This window comes from Moschus berezovskii, chromosome 16 (genome assembly GCF_049115385.1).
Source record: "Moschus berezovskii isolate FMDL1 chromosome 16, NW_MosBer_1.0, whole genome shotgun sequence".
Lineage (NCBI taxonomy): Eukaryota > Metazoa > Chordata > Mammalia > Artiodactyla > Moschidae > Moschus > Moschus berezovskii.
In genome coordinates this window covers 67,579,007-67,593,375 of record NC_142475.1, presented here as the reverse complement: position 1 = coordinate 67,593,375, position 14,369 = coordinate 67,579,007, and the positions used below count along the sequence as shown (strand labels likewise).

At 43.9% G+C, this 14,369-nt stretch overlaps 1 long non-coding RNA gene and 1 pseudogene across 16 annotated transcripts in view; one reads left to right on the top strand and one right to left on the bottom strand.

Moving 5' to 3' along the window:
- LOC129536247 (uncharacterized) overlaps nucleotides 1-2,618 on the bottom strand; it is a 29,979-nt gene extending 27,361 nt beyond the window's left edge. For all 15 annotated transcript variants that reach the window (XR_016039396.1, XR_016039395.1, XR_016039397.1 and 12 more), the window contains exons 1-2: nucleotides 1,655-2,618; nucleotides 38-445 (exon numbers count right to left, since the gene is read on the bottom strand). This is a non-coding gene — a long non-coding RNA (uncharacterized LOC129536247). The remainder of the gene's footprint in view (nucleotides 1-37; nucleotides 446-1,654) is intronic.
- LOC148775270 (cryptic protein-like) lies at nucleotides 443-12,859 on the top strand (annotated as a pseudogene). The gene is made up of 3 exons (XR_016039380.1): nucleotides 443-831; nucleotides 984-1,093; nucleotides 10,894-12,859. The product of XR_016039380.1 is annotated as a cryptic protein-like (transcript).
- Nucleotides 12,860-14,369: the final 1,510 nt, after the last annotated feature.

The window sequence follows — 14,369 nt, the reverse complement described above, 5'->3', positions numbered from 1 at the left end:
AAGACAGAGGATGAGATGGTTGGATGGCATCACCTACTTGACGGACAGGAGTTTGATCAAGCTTCGGGAGTTGGTGATGGACAGGGAGGCCTGGCGTGCTGCAGTCCATGGGGTCGCAAAGAGTCGGACACGAACGAGCGACTGAACTGACTGATAAAGTAAAAAATATTTCCTAGTGAGGTGTTCTTTTACTCTGAAAAAAGTTTTAATATTTTATTGGTAAAACGTGGCTTTGGCTTTTAACTGGTTATTTTTCTGCAGGTCCAGAGCTATCCCAATCCCAGATAATAGCGGACCTTTGCTAGGCTTATCGCAGTCTCTCAGGCTCCAGTGGTAGATTTTTTTTTTTAACTGTTTCGCTGTCTTTGCACCCGTGGGTGGTCCCTGCTCGCTCGCCGCTCTCCGGAGAGGCCAGTCTGTAATCACTGTCTTGCGAAGTCACAGCCTAATTTTAACATATAAAAGGAAGGAAGAAAGAAAACGCTACTTGCAGAGGGCAGGGTTTCCCATATGTCTTAAGGAGCCTTCCTGACACGCCCGCACCCCTGGTAGTTTGTTTTTAATCCTTAAACTAACAAGCAGAGTTTACCTGAGCAAACACTATTAGCAGGAAGCCAATTTTATTGCCTCCCGGAGGGGATCTCTCTGGGCCCGTCTCGGGATGATCAGACATAGAGGGTCCCGCGCGGAGCTGACCCCAGGCGACGCCCCCACAGGCGCACCTCCGCGGCCGAGCTGCTGCAAGAACTGCGGCACCTGCGTGCTGAGCAGCTTCTGTGTGTGCCCGGCTCACTTCACCGGCCACTACTGTGAGCACGACCAGAGGCGCAGGTAGGCGCGGGGCGGTGCGCGCTGGGGGCACAACGGGGCCTGCGGGGAGAGGAGACTGGGAGCCGGGGTGGGGGCGGCGGGGGCGGCGGGACGTGGCGGCGAGGGCCGGGGGTGCGCGCGCCCTGCACTAACGCCAGGCCCGGCTTCCTCAGCAAGTGCGGCGCCCTGGTGCACGGAGCCTGGACCTTCCGCGGCTGCCACCTCTGCAGGTGCGTCTTCGCGGCACTGCACTGCCTCCCCCTGCAGACACCTGGCCGCTGTGGTAAGAAGAACCCGCCCCGCGTCCTGTGCTCACAGCCCACACCCAGGCAGTTGCTCCTTTCTACGTACCGACCCACAGAGATCTACCTGTGCCAGACGACACAGGAATGAGCGATCTGCATGGCTTCATCACTCGGGAAAGTCATATTCGTGGTGAATCACATAGCGTATTATCATTATAGTCAAATTTATTCCTAGGTTCCCCATATCCTGCTGCTGCTGCTGCTAAGTCACTTCAGTCGTGTCCGACTCTGTGTGACCCCATAGACGGAAGCCCACCAGGCTCCCCCGTCCCTGGGATTCTCCAGGCAAGAACACTGGAGTGGGTTGCCATTTCCTTCTCCAATGTGTGAAAGTGGAAAGTGGAAAGTGAAGTGGCTCAGTCGTGTCCGACCCTTAGCGACCCCACGGACTGCAGCCTACCAGGCTCCTCCATCCATGGAATTTTCTAGGCAATAGTACTACTTGCGGAATTTAAACGTGGTTTCCAAAAGGTGTCCTTAAATGTTCTTTACAGAGAGCAGAACTTTGGAAGCACAAAAGCTGGTAATTAGAGCCGCACCTGGCAGACAGGGTCAGTTCAGTTCAGCCGCTCAGTCGTGTCCGACTCTTTGCAATCCCATGGACTGCAGCATGCCAGGCCTCCCTGTCCATCGCCAACTCCCGGAGTTGACTCAAACTCATGTCCATTGAGTTGGTGATGCCATCCAACCATCTCAACCTCTGTTGTCCCCTTTTCCTCCTGCCTTCAACTTTTCCCAGCATCAGGGTCTTTTCAAATAAGTCAGTTCTTCGCATCAGGTGGCCAAAGTATTGGAACTTTAGCTTCAACATCAGTCCTTCCAATGAACATTCAGGACTGATTTCCTTTAGGATGGACTGGTTGATCTCCTTGCAGTCCAAGGGACTCTGAAGAGTCTTCTGCAACACCACAGTTCAAAAGTGTCAATTCTTCATTGCTCAGCTTTCTTTATAGTCCAACTTTCACATCCATACATGACTACTGGAAAAACCACAGCTTTGACAGGGTACCCAAACTAAATCTCTAGGGACTTCTCTACACTGGGCCAATACTCACCTTCTCAGCTGTGAAATGTAGAGAGCGCCCTGGAGCAGGACAGGAGCAGGCCTGAATGGCCAGGTGCTGCCCTTCAAGGCCAACCTGGCAATGTTCCAGGAAGCAAGGTGCCTGGTAACCACAGCTCAGGCCTGCCACATAAATTAAAGTCAGTGGGGTGTGGACAACATGCAGGGTGAACACTTGTCTGTGATGACTCTGAGCAGTTTCCAACTCAGTGCAAATGTTTTACTTGTAAAACTAAGGAATGTGAATCTTCTGAGGTCAGAAAACAGACAAATACTCAGCTGCGGAGTCAACATCTCAGGCAGGGACCAGAGACACAGGTATAGCAGGCACAGCATTTCCATGGCGTTCTCCCCTTTACAGTAAGCTCTGGCTGGGATAGCAGTAAGGGACTTGGTTAATGCAGGCAGAGCTCTTCAGCCCTCTTTGTTAGCTCTGGGTGGGCTCCATGTGAAGGCCCTAGGCCTGCTCTCTTTTTCCTTCCTGCACTATAGTTGACCCTGGGCCAATCCCACAGTGTGAGGGCGTGCTTAATGCCCTTACAGTGCTTAATGTCCCACTTCACACCCCCTTGCCCACTGTTAGATTGCTGTAGAGGAGCAGCACTCTTGGGGGTGGAGCCCTTCAAACCACCCTCTTGGTGGGGTTCCCTGGGTGGGGTGCCTGGTGGAGGAGCACACATAATGAGTGTTCAGCCTCAGACCCCTCTTCCTCCTTCCTTCCTCCTCTGCAACCTGATATTCTTAGTGAAGGTGCAGTCCTTCAGCCCCACTTCTGCTCCCCATCCTCAGCCAGCTCTGCATGCTGCCAGCAGTGTGTGGGGGGGCTGTGGGGAAGGGGTGGGTGGGTGCTGGTGACTCATTTGCTAGGCCTGTGCCACTGATTCAGTAGCTGGTCTTTGAATGACCCAGAGAAAAGAGGACACATGATAGCATAAGCTTCAGACTTGCGGACGGTACCTGTGTAGTCCTATAGGTGAAGTCTTTCCCACTGTGGTTGGCACTCCTTGCAGTGACGTGGGGAGAGGCCTAGCTGTGATCATTTTCAGTCCTCTAAGCAAGGGCTTTCCTTTTGGCGCAGCTGGTAAGAAATCTGCCTGCAATGCGGGAGACCTGGATTTGATCCCTGGGTTGGAAAGTTCCCCTGGAGAAGGGAAAGGCTACCCACTCCAATATTCTGGCCTAGAGAATTCCATGGACTGTATAGTCCACGGGGCTGCACGGGGCTGCAAAGGGTCGGACACGACTGAGCAACTTTCACTTTCACTTTCAAGCAAGGCCAGCTTGGGTTCTAAGCACCAAAGCAGGAGCTAGGTTCTAGGATGTCTGTTCACATCCTGGAAAACATTCAAGGCTGGGACTGCTGTCTGCCAAGGACAATGACAGTGACTCTGAAAATGTGGCTTGTGCTCATCAAAAGTGAACCAAATAGTGAGGTCATCTCTCAGTAATCTGTCAGGGGCACTCTGTGACCCATTGACTGCATCAGGGCAGATGACAGTGGTGGTGGCTGTGCTGACTGTGGTTATGACCTGAGGATGACGATGATAATGATAGCAGCAGTGCTGATAGATGATTATGATGTTGTGAGGATGACAGTCATCATGATAAGCATCTTTATTAGCTCTCAGTTTATTTCAAGGACTTTATATACTTAATCCCAGTTCATTCTTAACAGCCTTTGAAATAAGTATTATACTTTTTATATTTGAGGAAATTGAAGCTTAGAGTGGTTAACTTCTTCAGGTATTCTTTTTTTTTTTTTTCTTAAGAGATAAACTATCATATTTTATAATAACATTTATATTATTTTAAAATGTAAATCAACATATAATAGCATACTGGTATAAACATTGACATAATGATAATTAATATACAATTAATATTAATTGGAATAAAATTTCTACCATTCAGTGTACATAAGCACATCCCTGAACTATGTCAGACACTTTTAAAAAAAGTGAGATAGTTCAGTTCAGTTCAGTTCAGTCACTCAGTCATGCTGACTCTTTTCGACCCCATGGACTGCAGCATGCCAGGCTTCCCTGTCCATCGCCAGCTCCTGGAGCTTGAGCAAACTCATGTCCATGGAGACAGTGATGCCATCCAACCATCTCATCCTCTGTTGTCCCCTTCTCCTCCTGCCTTCAATCTTTCCCAGCATCAGGGTCTTTTCCAGTGAGTCGGCTCTTCACATCAGGTGGCAGCTTTAGCATCAGTCTACTCCCTTAGGACATGAGTTTGAGTGAACTCCGGGAGTTGGTGATGGACAGGGAGGCCTGGCGTGCTGTGATTCATGGGGTCGCGGAGAGTCGGACACGACTGAGCGACTGAACTGAACTGAACTGAACTCTCTTAGTAATTTTCAAATATGCAATGCAGTATTATTAACTGTAGTCACCATCTTGTACGTTACATCAGTTTCTTTTCTTTCTTTTTAAATTTTTAGATTCTACAAAAAAGTGAAATCAGATGGTATTTGTCGTTTTTGTCTCCCTTATTTTGCTTCCCATAATGCCTTCAAGGTCCATCAGTGTCGCTGCAAATGGCAAGGTTTCCTTCCAGACTTGTCCTATAATTTTCAGTATAAAAGAAATATCCTTTGGAGTAATATTTTTTATACTAAAATTTTATTATGGATATAATTAGGACTCTTATTGGTAAAGCTACCTTTTTTATTGAATTTTCTCTGAGCCACTGAGTAGATTTGCCCTAAATATGTCTCTTTTTTTTAATTGAATGAAAGATTCTTTAAATTCTATAGTGTTTTTAAAATTTTTTGAAGTCTCACACACATGATTTCACATAATAGTCCTTTTATTTTTTGAGTGTTTATATTGCCCCTTCCCTCTTTCTTCTGTCTTCTGGCAAGCACTAGTTTGTTTTCTGTATCAGTGAGTCTGCTTCTTTTTTGTTTTATTCAATAGTTTGTTGTGTTTTTAAGATTCCACATATAAATTATACCATTCAGTATTTATCTTTCTCTATCTGCCATTTGACTAAGGATAATACCCTCCAAATCCATTTATGTTGCTGAAATGGCAAAATTTTGTTTTGTGGCTGAGCAGTATTCTCTCTCGTGTGTATGTGCTTATCACATCTTCTTTATTTATTCATCTGTTGATAGACACTTAGGTTGCTTCCATACTTTGACAATTTTGAATAATGCGCCTATGAACATTGGAGTGCATGTATCTTTTTGAATTAGTATTTTGGGGTTTTCTCTATGTATACCCAGGAGTGGAATTGCTGGGTCATATGGTAATTCTAATTTTAGTTTTTTGAAAAAACCTCTATATGTTTTTGACAGTGGCAGAGTTACTTGTGTTAAACAGTAGGTCCTTGTTGGTTATACAATGCCATTGTTTTTGTCTTTCATTTTTGAACACACGTAGCTCCATTTCTGGGAGGGATTGGGGGCAGGAGGAGAGGGGGACGACAGAGAATGAGATGGCTGGATGGTATCACCGACTCAATGGACATGAGTTTGAGTGAACTCCGGTGATGGACAGGGAGGCCTGGCGTGCTGTGATTCATGGGGTCGCAAAGAGTCGGACAGGACTGAGCAACTGAACTGAACTGACTGAGCTCCATTTCTATGCTCTCTGTACTGTTCCACTTATCTCTAGTAGTCATTTCAAACAATGAGAAAAAAAAAAGATAAGTGAACCTACAGTTATACTAAAACAAAACACTTGAGTTTTCTTAAAAGTCGGAAAAAGAAATAGTTAAAATTATTTAATATTTTATTCACTCCAAAGGCAATGGCAAGCCACTCCAGTACTCTTGCCTAGAAAATCCCATGGACAGAGGAGCCTGGTAGGCTGCAGTCCATGGGGTCGCTACTAGTCAGACACGATTGAGCGACTTCACTTTCACTTTTCACTTTCACACATTGGAGAAAGAAATGGCAACCCACTCCAGTGTTCTTGCCTGGAGAATCCCAGGGATGGCGGAGCCTGGTGGGCTGCCGTCTGTGGGGTCGCACAGAGTCGGACAAGACTGAAGCGACTTAGCAGCAGCAGCAGCAGCATACCAATTTACATTCCCATCAACTGTGTAGAAGGGTTCCCTTTTATCCACATTCTCAACAGCATTTGTTATCTGTATTCTTTTTGATGATGCCCATTCTGATAGGTTAGAGATAACATCGTATTGTGGTTTGGATTTGCAATTCGCCTGATGATAAGCCATGTTGAGCATCTTTTCATGTGCCTGTTGGCCATCTACATTTACTCTTTGGAAAAAAGTCTGTTCAGTTTTCTGTCCATTCCTTAAATCTGGTTTATTGTGAGTTTTTTTTTAATACTAAGTCGTGTGAGCTGTTTATATATATTGGATATTAATCCCTTATATATCATATCATTTGCAAATATTTTTCTCCCATTCAGTATGTTGCCTTTTTGTTTTGTCGATGGTTTTCTTTGCTGTGCAAAAGTTTTTATATTTGATTGGATCCCATTTGTTTATTTGTGCTTTTACTTGCTTTGCTTTAGAAGACAAATTCAAAAAACACTGCTGCGATTTATGTAAAAGAGAGTTCTGCATATGTTTCCTCTGGGAGTTTTATTGTATCCATTCTTCTTCAAAAGTCTTTAATCCATTTTGAGTTTATTTTTGTGTATGGTATGATGTTAGGCAGTTTTCTAATTTCATTCTTTTACATTTAGTTGTCCAATTTTCCCAGCGCTGCTCATTGAAGAGACTGTCTTTTCTCCACTATATAACCTTGTCTCCTTTGTCATAGATTAACTGATCGTTTATTAATGGGTTTACTGTGGGCCTCTTGAAGAATATTTAGGACGGTATTATTTAGAATATTGAAAATTTGACCACATTGTAAATCCAATAGCAGAATAATAGGTAAGTAAATGTTTTAATTCCTTTAATGGAATTTTATGATGACTTTGAAGAGTATATAGAAGATAGAATGGAAAACTGTATTTCCAATATAATTCGAATGTGAAAGGACACATATGGATAGGGGAATCACAACTATTGGGTTGGCCAAAAAGTTCCTTTCGGTTTTTAATAATATCTTATGGAAAAATCCAAACGCTTTTTAGCCAATCCAAAAGATAAAAGTATGCTACAGAATCAGGGTCCTTTGGCTCCTCTAGGCACCCAAAGGCCAGAGAATCTCCAAGTGCCCTCTTTGCTTGACACTCTATGGGTCCACGTACAACAGGCTTTCTTAATCCCAATATAATATCTTTTCAAGGACATATTTTTCATTCTGTTTCAGAGGAACACTGTTTATTCTCTAGTTTCCTCATGTAAAATGAGGATAATCTGCCCTGAACTTTCACACAGATATTGAAGAATAAAATTTATGCAAAACAGCCTTACTGTTGATGTGAGCTGTTTTGTAATTTTTCTCTTCCATGACCTAAAATAATGCTTGTGTATAGTGATTCTAAGTAAATATTAAATGGATGACTGTTGACGTTTTAGTTCCAAATATAGTGCCAAAGAAGAAACACCATCAAGGCCATTGCCTACTATTATATTACATTAAAACAATCTATTTACAGTATTCTGTTAATAAATACAGTATGTTTTAGACAGGTAAGTATCATTCTACCATTTTCTTCATTTCCATTTGTTAATTTTGTGTTTAAAGAGGAAATTTGGCATAATAGAAAAAGCATGGGAAATGCCCAAAATACTTGTTCAAATCCCCCGAAAGACTTGTTATGTTTACCATCTTTATGAACTGTGCTTCAGTCTCCACAGCAGAAATAATTTACCCCATAGATTTGTAAAGACGAAAAGGCCCTATACCTGTTTTATATTATATGTAAAATAATATATTGCTGCATTATTGTCACCATCAACAGTATTCACATCAGGACAATGATGTTAGAAAAAATTGCTTCATAATCTAGCACTTATATGCAAATTTACCAAAATGTGTTTTTTTAGGTTGTGAAAAATACCCGCTATACACATTAATTGGTGAGCATTGCTAGAGTTAAAAAAAAAAAAATCAAGAAGAATGAAGCCTTGGAGCTGCCGCTGCTGCTAAGTCACTTCAGTCGTGTCCAACTCTGTGTGACCCCATAGACGGCAGCCCACCGGGCTCCCCCGTCCCTGGGATTCTCCAGGCAAGAACACTGGAGTGGGTTGCCATTTCCTTCTCCAATGTGTGAAAGTGAAAAGTGAAAGTGAAGTCACTCAGTCATGTCTGACTCGTAGCGACCCCATGGACTGCAGCCTATCAGGCTGCTCCGTCCATGGGATTTTCCAGGCAAGAGTACTGGAGTGGCTTGACATTGCCTTCTCCGGCCTTGGAGCTAGCAGTCCTTAAATCAACCCATGATCTCATTTTACTGAGAGGGTGATTCTTCCTACATATAACCCAAAGAATTAAGCATTTTTTTTAGCATCAGAAACCAATATGTTCTAAAATTTACAGTCTAACTAATGGCACAGTGAAGAAGAAATTTAGAACTTCTTCAGAGAGAAACAGGTCATGTAAATGTCAGATTGGGGTCAGGTCAGGCCTCACCTCATTCTTCAAACCCAATTTAAAAAGTGCAGTTCTGTTGCATAGCAGACAACCAACCAAACAACAAGCAAGCAAATGTCTGCAGGCTGGAGCCAGACTGTGGACCTGACGGAAGGATGGCCTTCCTAGGTCCTGGCCCCAGATGGCTGTCAGCCGAGGGCATGCTGACTGGGAGAGAGCAGACCCTTTGTCAAATCCCTCTGGGACATTCCCCCATGATAGGTGTCATTTCAGTGGGGTAGCTTCTCTGGGTGTCATGGCAGGAGAGAAAGCCATTTGGTTTTCCAAGGGCATTCAGGATTATCTGTAAACTGGACAATTTGGGAAATGCTAGCTCTGGGCCTCATATTGAAGTGTGATTTTATCCTCACCCAAGGTGGTCTCCAAACTATTTTTAAATCAGCACTTAGTGGTGATAACAGTGCCACATGCTGAGCATTCACAAATTTGATTTCACTTCTATCTTCCTTTTCATACATGCTTAAGACTAAAGTAATGATAAAAATCTCTGTGATGTGTAAGTCTAAAAAGAGAACTTCTGATAAGTATATAATTAAAATCCCATGCTATAGTATATCATCATTGGTAGCAGAGTCTCCTTTTCGGTAGGAAATAAAATAATGATGGGCTTCCAGGTAGTGCTAGTGGTAAAGAACCTGCCTACCAATGCAGGAAATGCAGGAGATGTGGGTTTGATCCCTGGGTTGGGAAGATCCCCTGGAGGAGGGCATGGCACCCCACCCCAGTACTCTTGCCTGGAGAGTCCCATGGACAAAGGAGTCTGGTGAGCTACAGTCCATGGGTTTGCAAAAAGAGAGTTGAACATGACTGAACGACTTATCTCAGCAAAAATGATGATAGGCCACAGAACCATTGATTTTATAGGTTCCAATAAACAGTAAATGTGAATAAAGCTTATTTTAATTTTTCCTATCAAGGCTTCTCTGTTTTGTGGGGTTCTAGTACCCTGGAACGATCCTCCAAATGTGGGGTGATATGGGGAACGGTGCCCAGGTCTGCAGTGAGCCTGCGCTCAGTCTCGTGCTGAGTGTGGCCTCCTAGCCACGCTCACCATAGTCACCTGCAGAAAGAGGCAGGGCAGGTCTCTGCTGCAGTGGCTTGTCTTTATCTCTACTCATTCGCTTTTGATGGTTCAAGCTGACCACAGGTTTGACGTTCAGGAGGCACTTTCTGGCAGAATCCTAGAGGACAGGGCTTGGCAGGTTTGTCAGACGGAAGAGCAGGTTGGCCTCTGCCAAGCAGCCCTGGGGAAAAAGTCCCTGTAAGTTGGGCCTTTGTATGTTTCCCTGCCCAGCCGATCCCACATCCAGCCCCAGATTTGCTTGGGAGACTACTTCGTGGAGCTGGTACCCCTGCCTATAGCCATACCTGTGGGGCTTGTCAGTTTCACATGGTAACCCTTCACCACTGGGGAGTTTAGCAAACACCCTTATCTGGTCTCACTGCCCCAGAGATTCCCACTCAATACCTCTGGGGTGGGGTCCTAGCTACAGAAAAAGCCAGACCTACTGAGTTTGGGGCTCAGAGTGAGACCTGCAGTGGAGAAGCCACATTGCCTCAGTGGGGTGGTGAGCACTCCAACTGGGGCCCAGTGCTCTGCAGCTGTGCCTTGTTGTTACATCCTTTGTGAGAATGTCCACCTTTGCTGTAGGAAAGGGTGCTTTCCTCCTCTTTAATAAGTGGTCCCTAGCCAAAGAAATAGTGTTAGGACTATCTGGGGAACAGATGACAACAGATGGATGCAAGCTGTTTTATTTTATTTTAAATCAGATCCACTTGCCTCAATTGTTAAATGATGGTATAGTACTCTGATTCACCACCTTGGTTAGCTCATGTGCAAATGATAAGGGCTGGAGGACTGTTTCTTTGTGAGCCTTAAAAGCCGCAGATTCTCTTCCAGCTCTCCAAGTTACATACAAATCCCTCTGTTTCCAGCCGCAGTGAAAGGAATGCACAAGGTAAAGGGAAGCACATCTCCCTTGAGTTGTGCTGAGTTCTCTACAGCTGGTGTCCATCCATGCTCTGTGCTGCCCACCAGGTGGCCTAGTCCACAGGGCAAGGCCCAGTAAGGAGGCCCAGGCAGAAAAGGGCCTTTCCTTGAGCAGGTGCAGACATTTCCAGTTCATTCTCTTAAAGCAGGCCTGTCACAGCATGTCTCATAACTCTCTCGGGACTTTTTTTTCCAGACTTGAAAGACTTTCTCACCTCACACTCTAATGGACCGAGAAACAGCTCACGTGGAGTGTTCTCCTCCTATCATGCTTCCTCCTGAAATCCATCCTCAGTGAAGGGGGAGCCTGCTGATCAGACCACAGTTTACCCAGCAGAACCAGAACTGTTGCTGGCCTCCCAGTGTGGCTGAACCAGATGGTGCTGCATGGGGCAGCCAGGGATTATATGTCCTCTTGCATTGTCTATGTTATATGTAATAGACTGGTTTCCTTTCTTATAAACCAGAACATTAAATGAATATTTGTAATGCTTAAAAAACTTTTTCATGAGAGAGCCTTTCTTGCTTTCCTAGTTATTTCAAGGTACAGTAAGTCTCCCACATACAGACAAGTTTAGAACCTTCTAAAAGCATGTTCATAAATCCAATTTGCTTGTAAGCACAGCAAAGTTAGCTTAGGTACCAAGCAAATACAATCAGTTATGTAGTACTCTACTGCAATAGTCTTGCAATACTATTCACACAAATAATGCATAAAAACAAACACAAGAAGTAGAGACAATGTTTTTAATCTTACAATATAGTCACTGCTACATCACCACTGCTTTTATGCTTGCTTCTGGACATCTTGGGTTTAAAATATAAATACTCTATTACTGTACTCTATCAATGCAGGAGACCCCGGTTTGATTCTTGGGTCAGGAAGATCCGCTGGAGAAGGGATAGGCTACCCACTGCAGTATTCCTGGGCTTTCCTTGTGGCTCAGCTGGTAAAGAATCCGCCTGCAATGAGGGAGACCTGGGTTCAATCCCTGGGTTGGGAAGATGCCCTGGAGAAGGGAAAGGCTACTCACTCCAGTATTCTGGCCTGGAGAATTCCATGGACTGTATAGTCCACGGGGTCGCAAAGAGTCGGACACAACTGAGCGACTTTCAACTGTACTCCATACAATGTTATGCATGAAGAATACAAAAGCACAGCCACTTGCAGAGGATGCATGTGATTGACAGTGTATGCCAGCTCCTCTAACGAACACGACTGGACATGTGAGCACATATTCATGTCTTTGAAACCTGACAAAATTTGTGTGTAGGGGACTTCCTGTCAATGACTAGACGTGCAGGAGTAAACACTAGAGGCTGGGCCTATTCAGAGTAGACCAAACACGTTAATTGGCCCGCTATGCATATATCGGAGAAGGCAATGGCAAGCCACTTCAGTACTCTTGCTAGAAAATCCCATGGATGGAGGAGCCTGGTAGGCTGCAGTCCGTGGGGTCGCTATGGGTCGGACACGACTGAGCCACTTCACTTTCACTTTTCCCTTTCACACATTGGAGAAGGAAATGGCAACCCACTCCAGTGTTCTTGCCTGGAGAATCCCAGGGACGGGGGAGCCTGGTGGGCTTCTGTCTATGGGGTCACACAGAGTCGGACACGACTGAGGTGATGCAGCAGCAGCAGCAAGGAGCTGTTTTTAGTCTTTTTAATCCTAGTCAACACTCTATTAAATTAAATAGTACAGATATAATGTATATTTGTTTACATATTATGTATATCCATACCTTATACTTAGAATAAAGTTTTTGCCACCAAGAACAAATTTTCACCAAAAACACAGTCTAAGCAATGAGTGCTTTACAGTATTAAAACTTTTTAAAAAAAGAATACGGAGAAGAAATGATGTATTTCAGCACTTACTTATGTAGATTATTTCCAAAATAATTCAACTACTCAGTTGTATCAAAATTAATTTTTCCTTAAGTAGGTACTATTCTCAACTATAGGTAGTCCTTGTCTTGCCTGGGTGTTAGGGAAGGACCATAAAAATCGCAATCAAAGCAATTTTAATAAGGAATGAGGAAAATTATTATTGTTCTGTGATCTTGAAAAAATTTTGTCAAAATATTTAAGTGTAGCTATAACTGTAAAAGAAAATGAAAAAAATTTAAAAAGAAAAAAAGAAAAAATTTTGCTTTTTCTTTTATTCTACTGTTTCTATTTCTTTTTGTATATTGAAAGTAAGATAACTCTTCATTAAATATTGAACTTGTTTACTTGTATATAACAAGTGGTTTCTTTTATGAATGGATCCTTCGAACCTAAAAGAAAAGTTAAGACTTTCACCAAAGCATGGTGATGGCATGTTTCAGCAAAACCAAATGATGGCACAGAGGCCAATTACCACTGAGAGAAGACTTTCTTTACTTACACTTCCCAAAAGGAGGTGCCCTCTACCCCGACAGAGGGCCACATGATGAAGCACCAGTCTGATCAGGAGACAGAAGCAGTGGTGAGAGGAAAGGAAAGCATGGGCCAGAGCCTTTGTGTTTTCCATGGAAACAGCAAGGCAGGCAGGAAAATAGCTTAGCAGTGGCAAATGTGAATAAAGTTAGTGGGCTCTAGGCTATATTGGTGGTCTCCAGTTTTCTGCACTGGTTTAGGGTAGGGGATATATTGGCTTGGAGTGTGAGAGTTGGATAAAGTTAGCTGTTTTGGTTGGATTGGTTGTTTGCAAATAAAAGGTATGTTCTCAGTTGATTATTATTTCACCCTGGCCAGGAAGGGCTCCCAACATGTCAAACCATAATGAAATATAGGACATTTAAATATGATTCATATGGACCTGAACTGCTGTATCAGTTCTTTCTGAGTCTCCAGACTGCTGGCACATCCTGCAGATTTTGGATTTTCAGTCTCTATGATGAACCAATTCCTTAAAACTAATCTATGTATATAGATAGATATAGAGATATAGATGTATAAACATGCAGCTGGTTCTCTGGAGAGCCTTGACTTCCTGTTGCAGATGTTTGCTGAGGCCCAGATTTGACCTGCAGCAAAAACAACTTTGGATCTCACATATTCTGATTATATTCTGATTGTAGGCTTTCTTCCAGAATTTGGTCTGGATGATCCCAACTTTCTTTCTACCTCTTGATGAAGATTTTATTTTAAATAAATTGATTCAACCTTTTAATTTCTTCCTTTTTGCTTTTTGGCAGAAGAGTCAGTCCAAACACCACAGACCATCTGTGGCAGTTGTTTCTCCAGGGGCCCTTTCACCCCTCCCGCTGATCTTGGGGTGGGGTGTCCCTGCAGTTGAACTCTTATACCCTCTTTCTTGTCTGTGGGGTGGGCTGGGAAGGTGTCAACAGGCTCTTGTTTCCTCTGGCTGCACTTGAGGTCAGCTAATTGGGAGCCTTAGCTGAAGATGTGAGGAAGGAAATAAAATGGTCAGGGCATTTACTCTATGAAAACCCCCCTTGTGAGGCTTCCTAGGCTTGCTGTGTCCCTCAGCTGCAGGTCTTCCCTTCTCTCAAGGCAGCTTCTCTGTGACCTCCCCATCAAGACGCATAGGGCCTTGAGGTGGCAAAGTCTCTATTGCTGCTGCTTAGGGGGAGCTCCTGAACTGCGCCTTCTCTTTTCCTTGTACCCCAACCATACTGTGGTAATTAGTTCTTTTGTAAATAAGCACTCTACAGTTTACCC